At 41.5% G+C, this 21,611-nt stretch overlaps 1 protein-coding gene across 4 annotated transcripts in view; it reads left to right on the forward strand.

The window, feature by feature from the left end:
- LOC135518574 (cadherin-12-like) overlaps nucleotides 1-21,611 on the forward strand; it is a 126,157-nt gene that overhangs the window by 19,227 nt on the left and 85,319 nt on the right. The gene's annotated exons all lie outside the window — the stretch shown is intronic.

Genomic DNA, 21,611 nt, shown 5'->3' on the forward strand with positions numbered 1-21,611 from the left:
ACAGTGAATAATTCAGTAGAGTGAGATCTGTTGACCAGGTCTGCGTCCCAAACGGCACCCTATTCCTTATATAGTGTGCTACTTTTGACCAGGGCCAACGGTCCTTTGGTCAAACGTAGTGCACTAAATATGGAATAGGGTGCCATTTTGGACATAACCCAGGTCTCCTGTCTGCCTCTCACCCCCGTGTCTGTTAGTACAAGTAGCTAGACGAAGGGCATAAACAAGCTGTGGAGAAGAAAGCAGATCCTTGGGCAATGATTAGGAGTTTGTTGTGCTAAATCATCTCTTTAAAGGGACTTGTGGTTAGTCTCCTGTTGAGATAGAGATGATTGCATTTTGTGAGTATGCTCCATGGGTTATGTTGAGGAAGGACTCTTGTACATGTTCACTCCAAATTAAGTATGATGAATAGGTTTTGTGTTATCTTGCCCTGCTGAGAATCTCATATGACTTCAAACCATTTTTTGTCATGAATTCACAACTTGGGGATGCCTCATGCGCAAAATTCAGAGGTGCAGTGATTCATTCCAAAGATCAAAATAAATTCACAGAAAGGGTTCTGCTTTCAAACTTACACTAGACGTTAATATTTAGTGGGAATATTCTGCGTGTAAACAGAGCATCTGTCAGAGCTGTAATATAAGGGCTGGGGTTTTGTCACTGGTTGTTTGGACGAATCAGGATTTGGCGAAGGTGGTGCTTAAATTTAAAAACTGTGCTGCAGTAATTAGTTAGTGGTAGGAGGCAGGGAAGATGGAGGAAGAAGGTTAGCGATTTTCATCATGAATCTTGTTCTGGAGGCAGCTCTCCAGAGTAGTCGCAAGCTGGCACAGCCATAACGTCATAAAATCTGATTTTAAACCTAACCCTACCCTTAACCACACAGTTAACTGTAATGCCTAATGCTAACCCTATATTAAGACCAAATAGCTAATTTAAGTTATGAATTTTTACAATATTGCCAATTTTGACATTGCAGCTGGTCTATCTAAGGGGAAATTGCTCAGTTCTGCCAGAGAACAAGACTCATGACAATAAACGTCAACCTGAATGGAGTTAAGGGAATGCTGAAAAGATTTTCCAGACTTCTTCAAGAACTGCCTAATCGTATATTTTGCATTAATGAATGCAAACAAAGCAATGTTTGCTTTCTTCTGTGACACACAAAAGGAGGGAAAGGCTACTTTTGCATTTTCACTTGTCAGTGTGTCAAAGGAATGAACACAATACAAGAACAATGACTTGCATGCATTCAACCTTACTAAAGCAAAAGTAAATATAATTTGTGGGCATTGCATAGTTTTACTCTGAGTACTAGTAAAACCCCAAATCCTAATTTCGGCCATGTTCCATTTCTCTCAAGATATTCAAAACAGTAAAACAAGCATGGTTATGTATGCTGGTACACAATGCCCATGATGCCCTTCACACAGCACTTTATAGAAACAATCTGTTTTGCATGCACTACATTAAATGTGTCCAAATCATAAACCTTCCTTTAATGATTGCAGTATATTTTAAAGTGGCTTGCGTAAGTTTTCACCCCCCTTGGCATTTTTCCTATTCAGGGGTTTGTATCATTTGATTTACACAACATGCCTACCACCTTGAAGGAGAAAAATATTGTTGGTTGTGAAACAAACAATAAATAAAACAATAAAACAGAAATCTTAAGCATGCATAACTATTCACAGTCAATACATTGTAGAGAGGCCTTTGGCAGCTTTTACAGCTGCCAGTCTCTTGGGGTATGTCTCTATAAGCTTGGCATATCTAGCCACCAGGATTTTAGCCTATTCTTCAAGACAAAACTGCTCCAGCTCCTTCAAGTTGGATGGGTTCCTCTGCTGCACAAAAATCTTTAAGTCATACCACAGATTATCAATTGGATTGAGGTCTTGGCTTTGACTCGGCCATTTCAAGACATTTAAATGTTTTCCCTTAAACCACTCAAGTGTTGCTTTAGCAGTATGCTTAGGGTCATTGTCCTACTGGAAGTGAACCTCCATCCCAGTCTCAAATCTCTGGAAGACTGAAACAGGTTTCCTTCAAGTATTTCCCTGTATTTAGTGCCATCCATCGTTACTTCAATTCTGACCAGTCCCTGCCAATGAAAAACATCCCAAAAGCATGATGCTTCAACCACCATTCTTCACTGCGGGGACGATACTCTCGGGATGATGAGATGTGTTGGGTTTGCACCAGACATAGCGTTTTCTTTGATGACCAAAAAGCAACATTTTAATCCCATCTGACCAGAGTACCTTCTTCCATATGTTTTGGCAGTCTCCCACATGCCTCATGTTTGCTCTTTTTTTTCTTGAAGCAATGGCTTTTTTATGGCCACTCTTCAGTAAAGCCCAGCTCTGTAGAGTGTCCGACTTATAGTGGTCCTATGGACAGATATTCCAATCTCCGCTGTGGAGCTTTGCAGCTCATTCAGGGTTATCTTTGGTCTCTTTGTTGCCTCTCTGATTGATGCCCTTCTTGCCTGGGCCACCCTCTCTTGGCATGTTTGTTGTGTTGCCATATTCTTTCCATTTTGTAATAATGTATTTAATGGTGCTCCTTGGGATGTTCAAAATTTCTGATTGTTTTTTATAACTCAACCCTGATCTGTACTTCTCCACAACTTTGTCCATGATCTGTTTGGAGAGCTTCTTGGTCTTCATGGTGCTGCTTGCTTGGTGAGTCCCTTGCTTAGTGATGTTGCAGACGCTGGGGCCTTTCAGAACAGGTACAGTGGGGCAAAAAAGTATTTAGTCAGCCACCAATTGTGCAAGTTCTCCCACTTAAAAAGATCAAGAGGCCTGTAATTTTCATCATAGGTACACTTCAACAATGACAGACAAAATGAGAAAAAAAATGTGATTTTCTGGAATGTTCTTTCTAATTTTGTCTGTCATAGTTGAAGTGTACCTATGATGAAAATTACAGGCCTCTCTCACATTTTTAAGTGGGAGAACTTGCACAATTGGTGGCTGACTCAATACTTTTTTGCCCCACTGTATATTAGTATTTTTTTCACTTCACAAATTTGGACAATTTTGTGTTTGTTCATTACATTAAATTCAAATAAAAATCTGTTTAAATTACAGGTTGTAATGCAACAAAATAGGAAAACCTTTTGCAAGGCACTAATATCACCATGATCAAGAGCATATAGATAGGTTGACTAAATAATCTGCTTCCTACACTTTTGAGATCTTTTTTTGAAGCGAAAGCCAACATTAAATCTTAGCTTCTTAATTAACCAGCTCATCTATATGTTTTTTTAAACTAATTCATATCATTCCAAAGTATTTAAATGCGGTAAAATGTTTGAGAACCATCTGATGAGTGAACATGTAGTTAATCTGAAACTTTTTTACGTGAGTTTGAAAACATCTACTTAGTTTTGCCGGTAATAAGTGCAATTTTTAAATCAGCAATGGGATTCCTGCATAGCTATAACATCTGACTTTTTGTTATAGCCAGATCAACAGCAATAACATACTGTAACGGCGTTCTTCGTCTGTCGAAAGAAAGTCGGATCGAAATGCAGCATGTTGGTTACTCATGTTCTTTAATGGAACAAATGACGATACACGAAATAACTTATAAATACAAAAAACAACAAAACGGAACGTGAAACCTATACAGCCTGTCTGGTGAACACTAACACAGAGACAGGAACAATCACCCACGAAATACAAAGTGAAAACCAGGCTACCTAAATACGGTTCCCAATCAGAGACAACGAGAATCACCTGACTCTGATTGAGAACCGCCTCAGGCAGCCAAGCCTATACAACACCCCTACTCAGCCGCAATCCCAAATACTACAAACCCCAATATGAAAATACAATACATAAACCCATGTCACACCCTGGCCTAACCAAATATATAACGAAAACACAAAATACAATGACCAAGGCGTGACAGAACCCCCCCCCCCCTTCCCTAAGGTGCGGACTCCCGGACGCACCTCAAAACCATAGGGAGGGTCCGGGTGGGTCTGTCCATGGTGGCGGTTCCGGCTCGGGACGTGGACCCCACTTCATAAATGTCATATTTCCTCCCCTTCGCGTCTTGGGATGATCCACCCTCGCCGCCGACCATGGCCTAATAGTCCTCACCCAGAACCCCACTGAACTGAGGAGCAGCACATGACTGAGGGGCAGCTCGGGACTGAGGGGCAGCTCGGGACTGAGGGGCAGCTCGGGACTGAGGGGCAGCTCGGGACTGAGGGACAGCTCTGGAGTGAGAGAAAGCTCTGGAGTGAGAGAAAGCTCGGGAGTGAGAGAAAGCTCAGGGGAGGGTGAGGCAGAAAGCTGGCTGAGGATCTGGAAGATTCTGAGAGATCTGGAAGAGTCTGGCAGGCAGGAAGGGTCTGGTTGACTGGCAGATCTGGTAGAGTCTGGCTGAATAGCAGATCTGGAAGATTCTGGCTGACTGGCAGATCTGGAAGAGTCTGGCTGACTGTCAGATCTGGAAGAGTCTGGCTGACTGGCAGATCTGGAAGAGTCTGGCTGACTGGCAGATCTGGAAGAGTCTGGCTGACTGGCAGATCTGGAAGAGTCTGGCTGACTGGCAGATCTGGAAGAGTCTGGCTGACTGACGGCTCTGGCTGCTTCATGCTGACTGGCGGCTCTGGCTGCTCCATGCTGACTGGCGGCTTTGGTTGCTCCATGCTGACTGGCGGCTCTGGCTGCTCCATGCAGATTGACAGCTCTGGCGGCTTCTTGCAGACTGACAGCTCTGACTGTTCCATGCAGACTAACAGCTTTGGCAGCTCCTTGCAGACTGGCAGCTCCTTGCAGACTGGCAGCTCCATGCAGACTGGCAACTCCATGCAGACTGGCAACTCCATGCAGACTGGCAACTCCTTGCAGACTGGCAGCTCCTTGCAGACTGGCAACTCCATGCAGACTGGCAACTCCATGCAGACTGGCAACTCTGGCTGCTCCAAGCAGACTGACAGCTCTGGCTGCCCCATGCAGACTGGCAGCTCTAGCTGCTCCATGCAGACTGGCAGCTCTAGCTGCTCCATGCAGACTGGCAGCTCTGGCTGCTCCATGCAGACTGGCAGCTCTAGCTGCTCCATGCAGACCGGTGGCTCAGGCTGCTCCGAACAGGCAGGAGGCTCCGGCAGCGCTGTAGAGGAGGAAGGCTCTAGAAACGCTGAACAGGCGGGAGACTCCGACAGCGCAGGAGAGGGAGAAAGCGCTGGCTGCGCTGAACAGGCGAGGCGCACTGAAGGCCTGGTGCGTGGTACTGGAACTGGTGGTACTGGATCGAGGACACGCACAGGAAGCCTGGTGCGGGGAGCTACCATCAGAGGACTGGTCTGTGAAGGTGGCACAGGATGGACTGGACCGTGAAGGTGTACTGGAGAGCCTGAGAGCAGGACTGGCACAGGACGTGCAAGGCTAGGTAGGTACACAGGAGGCCTAGTGCGTGAGGCTGGCACATTTTTCACCAGCCGACTAACACGCACCTCAGGACTAGTATGGAGCGCTGACCCAGGTGCCATTAAATCCCCGACACGCTCCGTCGGACGAATCTTATACCTAAAGCACCAAACTAGCAACTCCCTCATTACTCTCTCCTCCAATTTCCCCATTAACTCCTTCACAGTCTCTGCTTCGCTCACCTCCAACACCGGTTCTGGTCTCCTCCTTGTCTCCTCACGATAAACAGGGAGAGTTGGCTCAGGGTCTGTCTCCTGACTCAGCCACTCTCCCTCTGAGCCCCCCCCTATACAACACCCCTACTCAGCCGCAATCCCAAATACTACAAACCCCAATACGAAAATACAATACATAAACCCATGTCACACCCTGGCCTAAACAAATATATAACGAAAACACAAAATACAATGACCAAGGCGTGACACATACATAATAGTATAATCATTTTTATTTATTTTTTACAGATTGACCAATGGTGTTTGTAGAAATAATGAAGAAAACAGTTCCCAAAATTGTCCCCTGTGGTACACCTTTATGTACTTCAAGACATTCAGATTTAACCACATCAATCACGATGGAGATCTGTCACTAAGATAATCATAAAACCTCGATAGGTCCTATCGTGGACAACTTATTTTCAATATAATAGCTTGATCAACAGTATCAAAAGCTTTTGACAGGTCCACAAACAAAGCGGCACATTTAGTTTTAGTGTCTAAAGCATTCACAATGTTATTAACATCTAAAGTGGTTGCAGTATACCCAGGCCTAAATCCTTATTGTACATTTACAAAGGATTGAAGAATCCTAGCTAGACAAGGAAGCCTTGAAATGCATCGATAATTATTAAGACCACTACTATCCCCGCCCTTATGGAGTGGTTGCACAAGAGCTGATTTCCATACTTTTGGAATATTTTCTGCTAACAATGATAAATAAAAAAATGTGAGTTATGTGCAAGCTCTAAAAAAACACCACTGCCTTGATAACAAAAAAAAGCTCTATATAGCGTATCAACCACGGGAAATAGAGGTGCTCGTGATGAATTTAATTCATTTTGACAGACATAAATAAAATCATTCAAAATACTACATCAGAGAGTATACATTTAGCCACACAGGATCAATAGCTTCCAATCAATTGCTATGGATTACGTTTTATTATTTAGTCGTAAAGGCCACAATTTGAGCAAATATAGAACAGCTTGTTGTATCCACCACGGGTGGACTCCAATCAAGTTGTAGAAACATCTCAAGGATGATCAATGGAAACAGGATGCACCTGAGCTAATTTCGAGTCTCATAGCAAAGGGTCTGAGTATTTTTGTTTTTAATGTTTAATACACTTGCAAAAAAACTCTAAAAACATGTTTTCACTTCGTCATTATGGGGTATTGTATGTATATTGCTACATTTTTCATATAGTCCATTTTAGAAAAAGGCTGTAACGTAACAAAATGTGGAAAAGTTTTGAATACTTTCCGAATGCACTGTAAATCACATTTAGATTATGGTAATTCATCTTAACAGATCATGCAGCAAAGTGCATCCTTCTTACCGAACTCTGATGTGCACTTTGAAGATGTTAGAATAAATGTCCACATGTACTTTTCCTCAGCCAACAAGACGAGTAACGAACAACAAAATCATTAGCCTGTGTCAATCTACGATCCCCCATAGTAGAAAAGTGTACCTATTCTATTGGACAGCTTGTCAAGAAATAAGTAGCCTATTTCAAACATACTATGGGACAGTTGTTGTATGATAGATCACATATTCATACAACAAGTAGGCCTAGGCTTCATAAAAAAAGTTAAAAAGCAATGAGTCTGAAGCAACACATCAGAAGGTTTAGCTTCAAATGTTGATAAACTATTATTTCTTCACATTATAAACTCAGCAATGTGGCCATAGGTTTTGAGCAAATGTTTGTTTCACAATTCAATTAGCGTAAAACACTATAGTCAAAGTGACAGAGATTAAAATATATTTTTGAAATTTTAAAAGTCTAAAGATGCAACAACTGTGGGTTGCTCATATGACTAGGATTGTGCCTTTGGCAACCGGACAATGAAAGAAAATGTAAAACCAATAGAACATGATATAAATAGGCAACTGGTTTCAATGAAATATGGAAGTCTATATAAAAGAATTGCCTCCACGGATATGTTCGGACTTTGCCTAGGCTTCTTTGAAGCATGGTTAAACATGCCTCATAATAGGAGGTAAAACATTCAGGTTTCAAACAATGAATATACGTTTTAAAAATACAGTGGGGAGAACAAGTATTTGATACGCTGCCTATTTTACAGGTTTTCCTACATACAAAACATGTAGAGGTCTGTCATTTTTTATCATAGGTAAACTTCAACTGTGAGAGACGGATTCTAAAACATAAATCCAGAAAATCACATTGTAATTTAAGTAATTTATTTGCATTTTATTGCATGACATAAGTATTTGATCACCTACCAACCAGGAAGAATTCTGGCTCTCACAGACCTTTAAGAAGACCTCCTGTTCTCCACTCATTACATGTATTAACTGCACCTGTTTGAACTCATTACCTGTATAAAAGCAGTGGTGGGCCGTCAGGGCCAGCAAGGCCTTCTCTGCTGGCCTAAACATCATCAGAATATATATATTTTTTAAATATATTTTCCCACAAATATGTATTAAATTATTCCCCAGAGTAAGAGTTACACACTTCATTTCATAGTGTTCCTCTTGGTTGCACTGCTTCCAGCCTAAGGTTGAGATTTGGAGGGCTGGTCTTTATGTTAGATGTTTTAACCAATCCTATTCAGCCATCATGTGTTGACATGGGTCTAAAATCTGCCCTCAGGCCTTCAGAATCAACAGTGTGGGCGCTTGTAGCTTAAAGTGAATGGAAATTAAAATGTAGTGTCAATCAATCAGCTTTAGAGTTGGCTATTGTAAGCCTGCTGGCTGGCTCCAGTGTTACACAGGAGCCAGCTAGCAGGCGTAGTGCCTACACGTCTTTTGATTGGATTACCAATATTGAGAGGCAGGTCCTATATGGGCAGGTCTCAGAACTAGGAAACTGAATTTGATCAACAAATTAATTTGCGTACAACTAAACTGTTTTTTCAACCCACAATGGTCGAAGGAGAAGATATCGATTAGGTCGAGGATATAATTATAACGCCATTCTCAAGACAAACTTTTCAAGAAAAGTTAGACATTGTCAGGAGAGGTAGACGCCGACGCTACAATGACTGTCACAGGCGGGAAAGAGGTTCGTTCGCCACTTTCAATTATGGGCGCTATCAATGACTCACAGGCTCCGAGAAGCACTGCAAACTGTACTGCTGGGAATGCCTATTATTTGCAAGTGATCAATTTGGTGTTTGGAGCCACACTGGCTTTGCAAACCTGAGTTGTCTAACCAAGGCAGCAACGAGACACCAAAGTACGGCTGGGCACTTACAAACAATGGTGCTTTTGAAAACTTTTGGGGACACCCGAGTGGATCTACAGCTCAACGAACAAGTGCGCAGGGCAACGAAGCTGCACAATGAAAAGGTATTGTACTCTTCCCCTGCAATTCTCTGAATAAAAATGTCAATTTCAAGATGACGCAACGCCTGGTTATACTGCATTTCTGTCTAAATGTATAGTGTCTAGAGCCATGGCATCATAATGATGGTAATAAGAGGTGGATTAATTCAGGTGGAACTGTGTAGGACTTCACTGAAGGCCCAGGCCCCAGAACCACGGCACGCTACTGTAGAAAAGACACCTGTCCACACACTCAATCAACCTCTCCACAATGGCCAAGACCAGAGAGCTGTGTCAAGACATCAGGGATAAAATTGTAGACCTGCACAAGGCTGGGATGGGCTACAGGACAATAGGCAAGCAGCTTGGTGAGAAGGCAACAACTGTTGGCGCAATTATTAGAAAATGGAAGAAGTTCAAGATGACCGGCAATTCCCCCTCGGTCTTTGGCTCCATGCAAGATCTCACCTCGTGGGGCATCAATGATCATGAGGAAGGTGAGGGATCAGCCCAGAACTACACGGCAGGACCTGGTCAATGACCTGAAGAGAGCTGGGACCACAGTCTCAAATAAAACCATTAGTAACACACTAAGCCGTCATGGATTAAAATGCTTTTCTGATGTATCAAATACTTATGTCATGCAATAAAATGCAAATGAATTACTTAAAAATCATACAATGTGATTTTCTGGATTTTTGTTTTAGATTCCGTCTCTCACAGTTGAAGTGTACCTATGATAAAAAAATGACAGACGTCTACATGCTTTGTAAGTTGGAAAACGTGAAAAATCGGCAGTGTATCAAATACTTGTTCTCCCCACTGTACATACCACCTCGAGCTCAATGCAAAGTGGTGTGTGATGCGCTGATGAAACCTGCCTTCCTTCCTATGCATTTGAATAGCTTCAATTTGGCTACCATGAGAAATAGGCCTAACAATAGTATCTCTTTTTAATTGTGGACATCAAAACTATTTTTAACGCACAATTGTATTTAGAATTGTTGCACAATGATTGGGTTTATAAAAGAGCTGTCTTACAGGTTTCCAGCTCAAAGGCCCTATAGCTGTATGCTGTGTTCTTGTGATCAGTAAGATACATAACGAATATATGCATGTCAATTTAATTCCACTCAATTCTGCAAATTAACCAATAGACTGATAAGCTTGACCTGTACAATGTATTTCCATTAACTGCTATTTTCATCAATGAATAGGCTAAAAATAATTATTTCGCAAAATATATATTTTTCTTTTCCAGGACAATTGGCTAGTGCCAATATTATTTATCGTCTTCAAATGTGTTTATTTTTGCCAAATGCCGGCTATTAGGCTACCGGCATACATAAACCCTTTGCCAGACAGATAACCGGGAGGATTTCAATTAATCGGATTTTTGAGAAATGTATTTTATCCTTTGAGTGTAAAACCTGTGTTCTCGTGTACCTCAGTTAGTAGAGCAGGTCACTTGTAACACCAGGGTTGTGGGTTTTATTCCCCTTTGTGGAACAGTACAAATGTAAATGTAAGCACTTGCTACTCTAAGTTGCAAGTGCAACTGTAGGAGTCAGTTGGAGTGCCAGTGTGTGCTACCTTCATATCACAGGCCTGCAGTATAATAGGCTAATAGCCACACCACAGTTAACCTTCACAAATGATTCTAAACTTCATGTAGGTAATATCAAAAGTAAGGCAAGCCATTGTTTATAGGGAAAATACTCGCAGGATGTTGTATCACGGCAAACACAACATCACATTTGGAACTTCATTTGGCCAAAGAAAATTACTGAAAAATAATGCATCAAAACACTTGTGAACTGGTTTAAACCTTCACAAAAGTTGTGAACAGGTTATATATACAATAACAGGCACTTATGTACAATAATGATCAAATAAATTATTATTATAAAAAAAATATTTTAAAAATGGATCCTACCGGAATAGCGAGTTACACTGTAGCCTGCATTTTGTGTGGTATTAAAAAATATTCTGCTATTGTCTTCTATAATTTAATTGATGTATGAAATATCTTTATAAAAGGCCCATTACTTTCCACACCCAACAAAATGTTTGCCATTTGTGGAAATCCTAAAACATGTCTGCTCAACTGTATGCTATGCAAATACTAATTTATAGGTGCATGCAATGCGTTACCAACTTAAAGCATCTTCCATCAGCTACACAGCAATGTACCTATTTTTTACATGGAAATAAAAGCCCAGAAAGCCTTTGGGGATAATGAAGGCAAGACTTGCCTGCTCAACACTTAGATAATGTCCTACAATCCCAATGCTGAGCGATTGCTATCTGCAAGAAAAACTGCTACCAGTTGATGAGCCATAAATCAAGAACCGCTTCTTCCTCTCAATCACTAATAAACCCTCCTTGCTGAGCTCAGCAGTAGCATCCAGTCTCTCATCATGGCAGACCTCACTTTAATAGCTATGAATGACTAACACAAAAGTTGTGGTTTTGGAGAGTTTCTGTGATGAACATAAAAAGTGTGTCACAGTATTTCCTTGACAACAGTTGACTGGGAAGTGTACACGACAGCTTGACCTTGGAAGAAGTACATAAATAACAACTGAAAACACTACAGCACACTACTGAACCAAAGCAGATATACAGTGTATTTGGATTATGATGTTGAGCGATTTATGCTATTTTCAATATTTGAAAAAGGCAGCAATGTTTCTGTAACATCATAATGGAATATAGGATTTAATTTATTACATTTTAAATGGAAGCAAAGAAAACATTTCTCTCTCTCCCTTTCTCTCTTTCTCGATCTCGGTGTGCCCGTGTGTATGTGTCTGATGTGTGTGTGTGTTGCCACTTCTGTCACAGGAAATCACACACAGCCTTTGTTCAAGATCACATCCACCCCCTATACACCCAACACACTTTGATGTGGGTTTCATTGGACCCACATAAAGCTGGAATGGTTTACGGGCTTATGGTGTATTTACAAAGGCTGTGGCTCAGTGGGTCACCACTGTGCTGGTTGTCCTGAAAGAACCACACTGCAGACCCATGTCCTTTTCGTAGGAATGTCACGAGAGGGGGCCAGTTGCTAAGGCTTTCTAAAGAACCCTACACTGCCATATACTAAACTAAATCATGAAAAACTCCCCATGAAAAGGGAAAGGATTAGAAATTACCTCATTGGGGAGACCGAGGATGGTTGCCCCTTTTTGTCAGTTTCTCAGAGATTGTTTATGGTAGTGTATTCCAAACTTGATACAAACGACCTACATCTGTCCTTTGCAAATGTGTGTTTTTCTTATATATGTAAATCAAACTGCAAATGCATGGTGTTGTCTTAAATACAAGGAGTGAAGTGTTACAATTTACCCCATGGTCTGGGTTAGTTGTAACAATGCTTGGGGTGAATTGTAACAGAATTCGTTTTTAAATGCATAATTATTGAAAGCCCTCATTGAGATCATGAGAGCAACATTGCCATGTTTAACATTTTGTTTGGCAGAAATAACAAATAGTAAAATGTTTACTATTTTACCCTCCACTAAATTATATTTCTCAACCAAACAACAACTTGGCTAAACAAAACACCTACATTTTTGTGTTATGTGTCTGTGAGTGTGCATGCGTGTGTGTGTCTGAATGTTGGACATGTTCAATTAATCAGTCACAGTTGTGACAGTGGTATGGCTGTCCTGTGGTGCAGGCTTGTGTACCCATAATTTGCATTCCCAGCACCACCCAGAACTTCTTGGACTTGGAATTGTTAAGTGCTCTATACACACAATGCAGAAGTGTTCCTCGTTGGAGGAATCTGAATTGTCTGGTTCAATGTGCTTTGTTTTGTCTTTCTTCTTAGGCAGAACACTTTTTGTTGATGTTTAGTGTGGTTTGTCTTGACTTGCTTCTTTCCAGCAGTTTAAGGCAGGGCCATTTTTATTTTTGCCTCCTGAGAGCTTGACTGTTTATGCTCTTCTTCCAATGACTGCTTGTTGGGTGTATCCATCAAAATCACAGTCTTTCTCCTCTTCCTACTCTTTGTTGTAATTTCTTGGGCCCTGATTTTAGGAAGGGGCGTGCATCAACTGGGTTGAAATCTGAAGAGTAATCAGGTGTTTCCATGTGGGGAGGTGCCTTCTGAAGTGGCTGGAGAGGTGGCCTGGGAGGCAGCCGGAGAGGTGGCCTGGGAGGCAGTCGGAGAGGTGGCCTGGGAGGCAGTCGGAGAGGCGACCTGGGAGACAGCTGGGGAGGTGGGCTGGATAGCAGTGGGCACAGTGGTCATAACTCAGCTGCCCTCAAGAGATACTCTTGCAACTTTGGCTCCTGCGCATACATGAAGTCCCTGTTTCCACTACGGTAGCCTACAGCTCTCTTGACCCCTTCTCCGGTAGCTTCTTTATCTCTTTGCAGAATCTGGACAGGGTCACATAGTATATGCCATGCAACTTTGCAATCGATCCGATTGACTTCCCCTGCTCTGCTACATCATTTGACGATAAGTTCAAAGTGTGGAGAGGTACTCAACTGTCTGTCTTTCGTTTCCATGATCTATTCATGCTGAAAATAAAAGAAAACATGTACCAAAAACATTCAGCTTTACTCTGGGTGAGTTGTAACATTTTCTCACAGGTTGTTCCAACAAACCCTAACCCTTTCAGACATTAGCTAGCTTCTATTTCAGCTACTGTCAATGTTAAAAATGTTGCATTGCTAATTTGCATCAAATATCTCTACACAGACTGGTTATAAACCTGATATAAGTTTGGTGAAGGGAACTACACATCAGCTGATGCCATCACAAAAATACATTTGCGACTTGCTTTTTCACACGAGGGTTTAGGACTAAACTGAGCTTGTGCACAGTGAATCACATGATTCTACCTCCCTCCTGATTGGAGTAATTGCAAGTGTTACAACCATCCCCAGTATCCCCTACTTTTAATAAAGTGGCCACAATGTACAGTGTAGAGAATTGATTACAGTGGAATAACACCTCTAATCTGAGGACAAACATTGTACGAATATGCAATACATTTTTGAAAAAGGGACCATACTGTCATGTACCACATTTTATTCTTTACCACTTATATTGTAAAGGTCTCTCATTTGAATATGAGTGAATAAAATATTTTTGTCGAAAGGGCAGTTGTTTTCGCTTTTCCCTGACCAGTTCCTTTTAACTTTTTGGCCATTTCAGTAAGAACCTATCATTAAGTCGTAAAAAAATATTTTCAGTAAGTCTTATCTGTTGATTGATCACCGCATCCACCAACAACAAAGTGAGATTTTCAATGCCGGACTGTTTGAGATTCAGGCACTTCGTTGTGATCCCACTGTGTTAGGCATAGTGGTCATAGTTAGCCTCGAACAGTAGCACGGGAGTCACATACTTTGCATAAGTGTGTAAAGACATCGCATAGGTGAACAGCTTATCTCCCTAACCACTATTATGGTGGCCACTATAGTAAAATAGCTCATTTGGATCAGGTAATGGTTGGCAGCCAATGTTTAATTAACTCCTAATCTAGAACCACAGACTCCATAGCTTGCATGTCCTGCACCATGCAGTATCATGGAGAAGTATGTTCCGTGACCTACAAAATAATCAAGGTTGCCATGCATAGAGACACAGCAAAGTAGTTGACAATTATCATGTTGATCTAACCATGAAGCATGTCTAAAGCACAAACTTGATGTCTGGCATAATACAGACACTCCGCATGTCAGATTGTGAATAGTGTGTGTGTGTGTGTGTGTGTGTGTGTGTGTGTGTGTGTGTGTGTGTGTGTGTGTGTGTGTGTGTGTGTGTGTGTGTGTGTGTGTGTGTGTGTGTGTGTGTGTGTGCACAAACACGCCTGCATTCGTGCATGCTTGTGTGCCTGTATGTAGCAATTAGATAATTCAATTTCATGACTTGGACTTGGAAACATATTTGAAAGTAGGGTTGGAGTGTCACAATGAATGTGGATTAGACTCCTAACTGTGATAGTGTCCTCATAAACAAAACCAAAACAACTTTTATCTCATTCCAGTGTTTGGCTCAAAACTCAATGCCAACCAAATTCATGGATGTAGACGTGAAGTAATTTGAACAGATTACGGTACCTAGAATTACGCATCAGGTCTGCCGCTGCTCATTACAGTGTGTTAAGGAGCTGATGGCATTTACAGTTGTAATGTATGTTGATGATGAATATAGCAAGGGTCGGTGAAAGGAGAGGAGCTAAAATGAAAGATAATGATGTCATTCATCTAGCCCTGCCAATATAATACCTTTTCATATATTTTTGTCCACTTTAATAATGGGATTTCTGCTTGAATCGGCTTTGGAACATATTTCTAAATGGTTAGTGTTACGATCAGTATCACTTACTGGGCCTGCTCAACATATTGTACTGGTACCTGAACTAAGATTAATAACACCACAATGACTGTGTAGTGGGGTAACATTTATCATATGTAATAGACATACCTCACATGTGACCCATGATAAGACTATGCAATTAATATGAACAAAGCCTATTAAACTGAATATCTGACTCCATAAAGATGATTTTGCAATATGCAAGATACTATTGTTGAGTTACAGTAATAGGCCCTCAAGAAAGGTCTGGGAATAGAATTCTAAAGGCAAACATATTGAATTACATTGTAAAATGCACTATACAAGGCATAAACTTAAATTACAACGAATTAACAGGCATTAACTAAGGTTAACTTACAATACAAAGGATTAACTTTTCAGACCATCTCAGTAACATGGGTCTGGGAAGTATACAATACATGTTTTATACAACCTTATTCCAGGTGCAAAATACATGAGCAGAGGCAGAACAAAGGCTTTTCATTCCATTTATAAAATGTGAAGTTGTAACTCTTTCAAACCTAAACTAACCACAATTGACCAAGAAAACAATACCAAGTTAGTTAAAGTAAGCTGATCACCCAGGCCCAATCTCCACAGTATGACACAGCATCTAAAGGCATGTGTGGGGATGTCCAGTGAAGATAAGGCAGAATGCCTAAAGAAAGAAAAAAATCCCTTTGCAAAGAGTGGTTTAGAGTTCTTTCTGTACAGATACAAGTTACCACAGATATCATAAAGATAGATAGCATCACAAAAACAAATTTCAATAGTCAGTCCTCTGGATACACAGAGACAGAGAGACCGAGACAGATCCTCTGATAGCTCTCTTGACAATCCCCACATCCACCGAGGACACACAAAAGCCAGAGATTCTGCTCCTCATTGACTCGAACAGCAAATACATTCAAGAGGATAAACTTTTTCCCAAACACAAAGTGGCTAAACTCTGGTGCCCAAACACTAGGCATGCAATGGAGAAGTTGTCCGAGGACAGACTAAGGTCCCCCAGCCATATCATAATTCACATGGGCACAAATGAGCTGAGGACCCAGCAGGAAAGGGTGTCCACAGCACTCTAGGGAGTGATTGAAAAAGCTTCTTCCACTTTCCCCAACACACAAGTGGTTATCTCCACCCTGCTGCCAAAAAAATACTTTCACCCTGCCGCCATACAGCGGGTGAATGCAAGCATTTTGCGAGACTGTGCTTCAAAACCTAATGTCTACCTGGCCCACCCCTCCACCCTGGACGACGAGGTCCACCTCTACAAAGCAGCAATCCCAACATTTTCTCGGACCCTGAAGGACATCACCCTCAATCCTTGCCCCAGCACCTCACACAGGAGCAACAGAACATTGGACACCCCGCCCAGACCAGTGAGACACCCTCCTAGACCTGCAAGACCCCCCTCCTGAAGGACCTGCACAGAGAGAACTCACGCCAAGAGGACAAACACCCAGACCACAGCATCACCAGCCACACCCCAACCAGCTAAGACCATCCCAAGCAAACCCTGGCCACACTATATACAAACTCCTCATATCAGACCTATGCCCCTTCTGCCCACCCCATGCGGCAAGGACCTCAACATGACAGCAGGACAAATGTCCAGGCCGTTAGCAGAGCAACAAGCCCAATCCCCACAATTACACCCACCTAAGCCCCATCCTGTGACCTAAGAGGTATGCATCAGATGCTCAAAATGCTCTGCTCACACCTACTGTGATGGTCTGGGCCTAAACCACAAAAACAATACTAGACATTATGGAACACAAGCTTCTATCTCATCCTGGAATATACAAGGTCTGAGGTCATCTGCCTTTGGCCTAAAGAGCAGGAACCCAGACTTCAAATAAATTGGAAATACAGACATTGTCATCCAACAAGAAACATGGGAGATGGACAAGGAGATGGACCCACTGGTTGCCCTCTAGGTTACAGAGAGCTGGTAGACCCATCCACCAAACTACCTAGTGTGAAACAGGGGGTATAGAGCAGACATGACCCACTAATAAATTAGTCAAAACAGGAACATTTTACAAGTGGCCAGAAATGAATGAGGAAATTGTCTTAAACTGCTTATGGCTAGGTGGCACTATTTTCACATCCGGATGAAAAGTGTGCCCAAAGTAAACTGCCTGCTACTCGGGCCCAGAAGCTAGGATATGCATATTATTAATAGATTTGGATAGAAAACACTCTGCAGTTTCTAAACTGTTACAATTATGTCTGCGAGTATAACAGAACTTATTTGGCAGGCGAAACCCCAGGGACAAACCATCCAGGAAAATTGTTTTTTGAGGTCACTCTCTTTTCATTGGGTTTCTATATGGATTTAGATTTCTAAGGCACTCGCTTCCACTAGATGTCAACAGTCTTTACAAATTGGTTGATCATTTGAAGTAGGGCTGTTCAGAATGAGGGTCGAGTCTAGTGTACTGTTGTGGTTGAGGCGCGCGACCTGAAAGCTCGCTCCACATTGTTTTCATCCGGTATTGAACACAGTTTATCCTGTCTTAACTTTTATCGATTATTTACGTTTAAAAATACCTAAAGTTGGATTAGGAAAGTCGTTTGAAATGTTTGGATCAAGCTTACAGGTAACTACAGTGAGGCAAAAAAGTATTTAGTCAGCCACCAATTGTACAAGTTCTCCCACTTAAAAATATGAGAGAGCCCTGTAATTTTCATCATAGGTACACTTCAACTATGACAGAGAAAGAAATCACATTGTAGGATTTTTTATTAATTTATTTGCAAATTATGGTGGAAAATAAGTATTTGGTCAATAACAAAAGTTTATCTCAATACTTTGTTATATACCCTTTGTTGGCAATGACAGAGGTCAAATGTTTTCTGTAAGTCTTCACAAGGTTTTCACACAATGTTGCTGGTATTTTGGCCCATTCCTTCCATGCAGATCTCCTCTAGAGCAGTGATGTTTTGGGGCTGTTGCTGGGCATCACGGACTTTCAACTGCCTCCAAAGATTTTCTATTGGTTTGAGATCTGGAGACTGGCTCGGCCACTCCAGGACCTTGAAATGCTTCTTACGAAGCCACTCCTTCATTGCCCGGGCGGTGTGTTTGGGATCATTGTCATGCTGAAAGACCCAGCCATGTTTCATCTTCAATATCCTTGCTAATGGAAGGAGGTTTTCACTCAAAACCTCACGATACATGGCCCCATTCATTCTTTCCTTTACACGGATCAGTCGTTCTGGTCCCTTTGCAGAAAAACAGCCCCAAAGAATGTTTCCACCCCCATGCTTCACAGTAGGTATGGTGTTCTTTGGATGCAACTCAGCATTCTTTGTCCTCCAAACACGACAAGTTGAGTTTTTACCAAAAAATTTATATTTTGGTTTCATCTGACCACATGACACTCTCCCAAACTTCTTCTGGATCATCCACATGCTCTCTAGCAAGCTTCAGACGGGGTTGGACATGTACTGGCTTAAGCAGGGGGACACGCCTGGCACTGCAGTCCCTGGCGGCGTAGTGTGTTACTGATGGTAGGCTTTATTTCTTTGGTCCCAGCTCTCTGCAGGTCATTCACTAGGGCCCCCGTGTGGTTCTGGGATTTTTGCTCACCATTCTTGTGATCATTTTGACCCCACGCGTGAGATCTTGTGTAGTGCTCCAGATCGAGGGAGATTATCAGTGGTCTTGTATGTCTTCCATTTCCTAATAATTTCTCCCACAGTTGATTTCTTCAAACCAAGGTGCTTACCTATTGCAGATTCAGTCTTTCCAGCCTGGTTCAGGTCTACAATTTTGTTTCTGGTGTCCTTTGACAGCTCTTTGGTCTTGGCCATAGTGGAGTTTGGAGTGTGACTGTTTGAGGTTGTGGACAGGTGCCTTTTATACTGATAACAAGTTCAAACAGGTGCCATTAATACGGGTAACGAGTGGAGGACAGATGAGCCTCTTAAAGAAGAAGTTACAGGTCTGTGAGAGCCAGAAATCTTGCTTGTTTGTAGGTGACCAAATACTTATTTTCCACCATAATTTGCAAATAAATTCATAAAAAATCCTAAAATGTGATTTTCTGGATTTTTTTTCTCATTTTGTCTGTTATAGTTGAAGTGTACCTATGATGAAAATTACAGGCCTCTCTCCTCTTTTTAAGTGAGAGAACTTGCACAATTGGTGGCTGACTAAATACCTTTTTGCCCCACTGTACATTAGATACATTTTTAGTCATGTTGCGCAAGTTGGAACCGGTGTTTTTCTGGATCAAACGTGCCAAATAAATTGACATTTTGGAGATATAACGACAGAATTTATCAAACAAAATGACAATTTGTGATGTTTAATGGACATATTGGAGTGCCAACAGACAAAGATCTTCAAAGGTAAGCCTTGAATTATATCATTATTTCTGACTTTTGTGTCGCGCCTGGTGGGTTGAAATGTGATTTTCATGTGTTTGTTTGATGGGGTGCTGTCCTCAGATAATAGCATGGTTTGCTTTCGCCGTAAAGACTTTTTGAAATCAGACACTGTGGCTGGATTAACAAGAAGTTTCTTTAAACTGATGTTAAACACTTGTATGATAAATGAATTATGAGTATTTCTGTTTTTGAAATTGGTGCGCTGCTATTTCACTGGGTGTTTTCAAATCCTTCCCGTTGACGGGATTGGCGCACGAAGGGATCACTAAGAAGTTAAGAGAAAAATGTCCTCATGTGTGCTACCAATATCCCCCCAGTAGAATCACCATATTTTAACAGTGACAGCTTCTCCATCCTAGAGGGGGGAGATCAACAATTTCCAGGCCCAGGGTCATGTGGTGACCTAAATGCCAGAACTGGACACAAACCTGAAACCCTCAGAACACAGGGGGACAAACACCTATCTGGAGGTGACAGCATTCCCTCCGCCATATGCCCCCCTAGACACAACTACAACATAACCAACAGAAATCTAATAAAATCACATAAAATTTTATTGGTCACATGCAGATGTTTTTCTGAGTGTAGTGAAATGTGGGTCACAGCTCCTGCAGCTCTGTCGGACGCTGAGTATGCACATAGTCAATGGTAGGCTTTGAGGGACTCCTATGGTAGCTACACCTATAGCTCATCTCTTGGCAGTAGTACTGTAGACTACTTTATCACTGACCTGAACCCAGAGTCTCTTAAAGCGTTCAGTCTGTCCACAGACAGCCCTACCAGACCACAGCAAAATTACACTCTACATGAACAGAGCTTTGCTCAGTCATTAGGCACATCAAGCTAAAGGAACTGAATAAGATAAGCTGTAGATGAAAAGTAGTGTGGAAATTCACCAAGAAAAACAATTAGGCAACAAATTCAATCCCTTCTAGACAATTCACTGGACAAAATCTTTCACTGTATTAGTGAAGGTGTAAACTTGGCAGTAGAAAACCAAAATAATATATTTGACCTCTCAAAATTGCAAGCAGACATCTGAAGAAAGTTATCAATGACAAATTATTGAGTAAACTATCCAACCAAAAACATAGACACCCAGAAAACCTGAGCCTACGCCTTCACTATGGTGAATCACTTAAACAATACAGAAATACACAGCTCAATGTAATTAAAGATTCCATAGAATCTAACCAATTTTGGAAACTCTGTTATTTGTTTAGAGTTTATCTATCCAAAAATTAGACGGATAAACCACTTCTCCAATCATTTTGGCTCTATAACAAAAAACAGCAAAAACATATACATGATCAAATACAAATCTAAGAATCAACTATTAAAGACCACCAGGATCACTGGATTATCCAATTACATTGGATGAACTACAGGACAAAATAGGACAAAATACAAACGGAGAGTCGGGAAGTAAGTTCAGGGAGTGAGTGTTTTAATAAAAAAAAAGAAACAATGAACACGAAACACAAACGCACCGAAATGAAAACAGAGTCAATAACGCCTGAGGAAAAAAACAAAGGCTAGTGACAGATATAGGGAAGATAATCAAGGAGGTGATGGAGTCTAGGTGAGTGTCATGAGGTGCAGGTGCGCGAGACCATGGTGACAGGTGTGCGGGATAATCAGCAGCCTGATGACCTAGAGGCAGGAGAGAGAGAATACGTGACAGTAGCCTAAATTAAAAAAATATATATACACAAATTCCAATTAGCTATACTAACATCATCCTTAGCTCTGGAATCTTCCCCAATATTTGGAACCAAGGACTGATCACCCCAATCCACAAAAGTGGCGAAAAACTTGACCCCAATAACTACCGGGGGATATGCTTCAACAGCAACCTTGGACAAATCCTCTGCATTATCATTAACAGTA

The sequence above is a fragment of the Oncorhynchus masou genome, chromosome 28, assembly GCF_036934945.1.
Source record: "Oncorhynchus masou masou isolate Uvic2021 chromosome 28, UVic_Omas_1.1, whole genome shotgun sequence".
In the NCBI taxonomy this organism is placed as follows: Eukaryota; Metazoa; Chordata; class Actinopteri; order Salmoniformes; family Salmonidae; genus Oncorhynchus; species Oncorhynchus masou.